The sequence below is a fragment of the Cryptotermes secundus genome, unplaced genomic scaffold, assembly GCF_002891405.2.
Source record: "Cryptotermes secundus unplaced genomic scaffold, Csec_1.0 scaffold528, whole genome shotgun sequence".
In the NCBI taxonomy this organism is placed as follows: domain Eukaryota; kingdom Metazoa; phylum Arthropoda; class Insecta; order Blattodea; family Kalotermitidae; genus Cryptotermes; species Cryptotermes secundus.
In genome coordinates, this window is record NW_019724748.1 from 888575 (window position 1) to 894574 (window position 6000).

Below are 6000 nucleotides of genomic sequence, written 5' to 3' on the forward strand. Positions count from 1 at the left end.
TAATGACGAGTTTCATATTTGATATTATTTTATTATTGGCGGTGAAGGTCCCACCCCAGAACAGGCCCAAAGGCTTTATTGTCTTTTCCACTTGTAACCCCCCCCCCCCCCCCCCGGGGCGANCCCCCCCCCCAGCCCCAGTGGTAGGCTGACGCAGACGGTTTTTGAGGGAAGCTCGTTGCATAATAGCCAGCTTGCCCCAAATAAGCCTGCAGCAAGTGAACCAACAATGTCATCATCAGGGAAAGTCTGACAACAGAAATCTCTATCGGATAGCCGGATAGCCGGATAGCCGGACTATGATTCTTCCCTCCAGGAAATGCCAACGACGGATTCCTTTGCAGCCCATTATTCAGTGATCGTCCCATCTCTGTACGTTACAGAGCCTGATCTGCTGCTAGCGTCATTAATTGAGCCGTAAACAAGTAAAGAAATGTCAACACAATGTTTCCATCAAAAGTTTCGCAGAATGGGTTCAAACCTCTCTTTATTTCCGTGCCAAATCAGAACTGTTGCAACTTTGAAAAGTGAAGAAGTGTGCCTTGGGAATTATGATAAGACGGCACACAGATGGCGGTGAGATTGTTAATCTTACGCGCCGGCCGTCCTTAACCCTCCAGGAAGATTCCTGATTCTCATTTCTGTTAGATGTTGAGTCCGACCCTGGGCCATAGTGCGGCTGGAAGAATAAGGTCAATAGAAAAATCCAATGACTCCATCGGGAATCGAACCCGCGAACTACCGGCGTCCTAGAAGTTACTACAGCCCTCATCCTACAGCAACACCTCGTTTAGAGAAAACTGCGGTAGGCGACGTCAGGAAAGTATGAGATAACCGCTCCCCCCCCCCTTCCCAACGTTATAGGGTCTACACGAGGGCCGTACACACGCACAAAATTACGGTTGTACAGCGAGTCGGAAAGTTCTCTTAAAACGTACAAGCAGATGGATTCAGCCCTGCAGTTTTATTAGGGTCACTTACTCATGCAGCTGAGCCCTTCTGGAGGAGCCGCCAATTCTGCAACTACTCAAGAATTTCCCAGCATTTTATGGAACCCGAAGGTTAATTACCGTGTTCACAAGAGCCCTCCACTAATCCATATCCTGAGCCAGATCAGTCCAATCCATACTGTCCCATCCTATCCATTTTAATATTGTCCACCCACCTACGCCTTGGTCTTCGCAGTGGTCTCTTTCCTTCTGGCTTTCCCACCAATATCCTATATGTATTCTCCTTCTCCCTCATTCCTGCTACGTGCCCTGCCTATCCTCATTGACTTGATCATTCTAATTATACTTGGAGAAGAGTACAAGTTACGAAGCTCCTCATTATGCAGTTTTCTTCAACCTCCTGTCAGTTCATCTCTCTTCGGTCCAAATATTCTCCTCAACACCCTGTTCTCAGACACCCTCAGCCTATGTTCCTCCCTCAATGTCAGAGACCAAGTTTCACACCCATACACAACCACAGGCAAAATTTTAGTTTTGTATATTCTAATTCTTATGTTTTTCGACAACAGACAGGAAGACAAAAGGTTCTGGTCTGAATGGTAGTAAGCATTACCTGAGTTCAATCTCCTCTTAATTTCCTCCTGAATCAGGTTTCGATTTGTTATCGTCGTTCCCAAATATCTGAACTGTGCCACTACATAAATAAAGACATGATAAAGTTGCAAATCATAAGTGTACTTCAGCATTTTGTTTACGAAAGAGAAGTTCCAGAAATTAGGAATCTGACTGCGAGCTGGGCGCGGTCCGAGCGTGTCCGATACATCGCCGAACAAGAAGTAACTCGGCAGCAATTTCATGTTAGAATTGACTCCATTCAAAGTTTGATGTATTTTTATAACAGAATGAAAATAGGTACGTATTTACTATTTCTCCTTAGGGGCACGCGGCAGCGTAGTTGGTTATAGGCACTACGCTACAAAACGAAGGTTGCGCGTTAGATTTCCGATTAAGTCATTGTATTTTACAATTGACCTAACTCTTCCAGCCGCAGTATGGCCCTGGGGTCGACTCGGCCTCTAACAGAAATGAGTACCAGGAATCTTCCTGGGGTTAAAGGGTGGCCGGTGCGTAAGGCTGACAACCTCACCGCCATCTGTGAGCCGACTGTTTAGAAAATGCGAGAGCCTCGACGTCTCACAACCCTATGAGTCTCCACATCCTGTTACAGGGATAGCTTTACCTTTTTTTTTTTTTTTTGCTATTTCTTCCTTAATTCACAGACCTTGTTCTCGCGAAACCGACCCGTGAATTTGTCGCATGTGTCGCTCTAAGTTACATTCTGTCAACGCTGAAATATTTCATTACAAAGAAAAGAAGAAATGTTCTGATAGACTTGAAAGGATGCTGATGATGGTGTATACTGTACTTCTTTTGGCTTATTTTGGACTTCATCCATCGTCTGGTATGTAAAAGACAAAAGACCACAAAAGAAATGTTCTCTTTGCATTGTTCACACAAATAGGTATCGGTCCATTGGTCTTGAAAACCCGGCATTCAGCTTCTGTTTTCCTCTTCCTTATTTTATTGTAGACTATTCACAGCGCTGTGCACTGTGGAAGGCAACTTACTGTCTCGAATTTTGAACATCAGCCTTTTCTGCTGGTCCTGCCGTGCATATGGTACAGCTTCACCTCCGCCAAGGTCTCCTACCAATGTCCTTGTGAGCCAAGGCCAGCCATCCCCTCCCCTGAACCTCCTCTACTTCACACACCTACGCCGTGATGGCGATACTAGACATTCCTCCGTGTCGGCAGTTGCCCTAACATTTCCAGGTGCAGATGAAAGCAAGGTACTGTTTCCCCTTTCTCCTTAGAGCGTGAAGGCGAGCGTCCGTAGCGCGTGTTCTTCAAACACAAAGCTCTGTAAACATTAAAAATATTCAGCACATTAGATTCGCAGGCCGGACTTCGCATGACCCTGGAATAAGCTTACCAGCAGCATTTAAGGCTCACGTTTGCTGCAACCTGTTTAGGTAAGGTTAGCAGTGATGAAATCGATAGGCCTATTTGCTGTCTCTCAGCAGACCTTTTCCAGCAACTTTGTCCCTCCTTCTTCTTCTTCTTCTTCTTCTTCTTCTTCTTCTTGCCTGATCAGGCCTGTGGCCGGTTCGAATTCAAAATTAATATGGAATTAGGGATGTCAGCAGGGGGCACGTGGTAGCACAGTTGGTTACCCAGTACCGGGCCGCGGCCTCACAAAGGTTGAGTACCACTGGTCTAGAAGACGCGCGGGAACCTAGACCTCTTACATCCCTATGGGCCTTCACGTCGACTCCTTGGACGGGGCATCAGCCCGTCGCAAGTCCGCTACCTACACAGGACAACACAGACACACAAAAACACGGCCATGCATCCTTGCCTCGAGTGTGATTCGAGCTCAAGATCCTAGTGTTTGAGCAAGCGAAGACAATTTGTCTCTGTAAAGCCAGTTTATTTGTTCAATGTATCTAGAGAAGCATGCACACCTGTTGTCCGTACTGTGTAATTTGAAATGGCAAGCAGATTACTGGATTCTTGCTTTGCTTACTACATAATCCTGAGGATGGAAGCAGTACGTTCCTGCGAAACGTCAGTAGACTTCTTCCGAACTACACCCCAGAAGATAGTACCCGTCATACTCGTCGGTGGAAAAACGTCAAACCAACAACAAAATTTTAGTTTGTACGTCTTAATAAAAATATAAAAAGGGGTAAAGTTGTCCCTGTGCTTAATTAATTATGCATTACGCCATGAAGGCGTGTGGGGGAATGGATGTATAGATCCACATTTCCTTGACCTTGGCACTAGCTGGAGATGAGTGGTCAGCTTCACGCCCCTGCCGCTTTACCCCGGGGAAAGAGCCCCCGGTACCCACTGGCTAGGAGGTTGGGTGGAACCCAGAGCCGGTCTGGGAGACGTGAATAAGAGAACATTTTTGTTATTACCGGGACTCGAACTCCGACTCGTTGGTCGTCCAGCCGTTAGCCTAGGCGCTGTACCGACTGGGCTATCCAGGTTCCATTTGTAAAGTTGTCCCAGTGCTTTATTAACCAAGAGCACGCCATGAAGGTGTAGGGGAAGTGGAGCTATAACACCACCATTCTTGACCTCATCGCTAGATGAGGTGAGTTTATGAGCTTCAGGCCTCAGTCGCTTTATCCCCGGGGGCAGAGACCCCAGTACCCACTGGATACGAGGCTGGGTGAGTCCCAGAGCCGGCCTGGACGCTGTAGAGCAGGAGGAACGTTCTTGCTCTTGTCGGGAATCGAACCTCGGTCGCCCAGTCCGTAGTGTAGTGTCTGTACCTACTGAGGTATACTGGTCATGCATGTGCGTGCGTAGCACAGAGCCTTCTCGCCAGGACCTTCGCCTCTCCCAACCCGTGCGGTGTTGCAACACGGCGACGTGCCGGCAAACAAAACAAATGGAAAGTGAAAGCTGTGTTGAGAAGTACGGACAAATTCCGCTATTCGCCCCTGCCCTGCAGTCAGCGAGAAACCTCCTTAGTTTATCAGTGTCCAAGGTGCAATGCATTAACACGAAGGAATGGGGCCACTACCTTCCGAGGTTCAGTGCGCTAAAGTAAGCTTGTCCCACGTCAGACCGCCGCATTATAAGAAGCTAATCTTACTTCAGTATCCCTGTACAAAAGGAGCCGAGATACCGGAGTCAGTATAGCTACAGGCTGGACGGCCGAGGGGTCGGAGTTCGAGTCCCAGTAGGTTCAAGAATTTTCTCTTCTCCACGTCGTCCAGACCGGTTCTGGGGCCCACCCAGTCTCCTATCCAATGCGTAACGGGGGCTCTTTCCACGGGGTAAAGCGGCTGGAGCGCAGAGCTGACGACTCACAAGCGACTAGTGACGAGGTCAAGAAAACGTGGATCTATACATCCACTCCCCCATACGTCGTCACGGCGTAAGTGCGTAATTATTTAAGTACCTACAGGGACAACTATAAATATAAGCACAAGCACAATGGATCCATTAGGATTCAGAAACATTCGTTTTAATTAAATGTTGTGTGAGGCCGAGGCTGTATTGATGTTGCAAACTATCGCGGAGTCTTAAGAGATCCTTATGTTACTACATTACTTATTCGGTGTCGTGTGACATCAAGTAAGGAATCACACAGACTATTTAGCAACCTTTTTTCTGACAAAATTCCCGCATTCTCTAAGAGGAGGAAGGCTTTATTATGAATTTTGGCGAATGGAAAGTCACTCTCGCGGGCCGCATTAACTGGCGGGGCGCGTGGGAGTGTTGGACAGCCCTGATTAAAATCCAGTAACGTAAAGCTGTCCCTCTGTATAATTTAGCACCACACCATGAAGACGCATGGGGGAGTGCAGGCATAGCTCCACTCATACGTAACCTCGGCAATAGATGGAGGGTCAGCTTCACCCCCAGTCCGTTTTTCCAACGGGGAAGGGGCCCATGGTACCCACTGGATAGGAGGCTGGGAGGGCCCCAAGCTGCTCTGGACGCTTTGGAGTAGAGAGAAAATATTTACTGCTGCCGGGGATTGAACTCCGATTGCATGGTCGTCCAGCCCGTGGCCTACTCACTATAGCAACTGAAATATCTCTACGTACACAGAAAGTTGTGTCTCTGCTGCTATTTTGGGAGCGACAGACATGAGTCCCGCAGCGCAGGTCGTTTCTTGAAAGAATGGATAACAGCTTATTAATTAACATACATCTTTAGTATAACCTTAGATAGCTGTTCAGTAGATCAAAGGGTTTCCTGGCTTTATGGAACCCCAAATTTCATCACCATGTTGACAAAACATTCTGACCTGGTTGAATGCTACTTTCTATAACTCTTTCTTTATCGTTCTTTAAATATTATCACGCCATTTGCCCCGAAATAGCCCAGATCATATTATTTTCTAATATGGGAGGTGAATACGAGGACTAAGGCCTAATATAAAGCGGCCTTCTACTCCAAGGTCTTCAGATGACGCATTCTACATTCCCTTCGAAATCACATTATTAATTTGGTCACCTTAATGT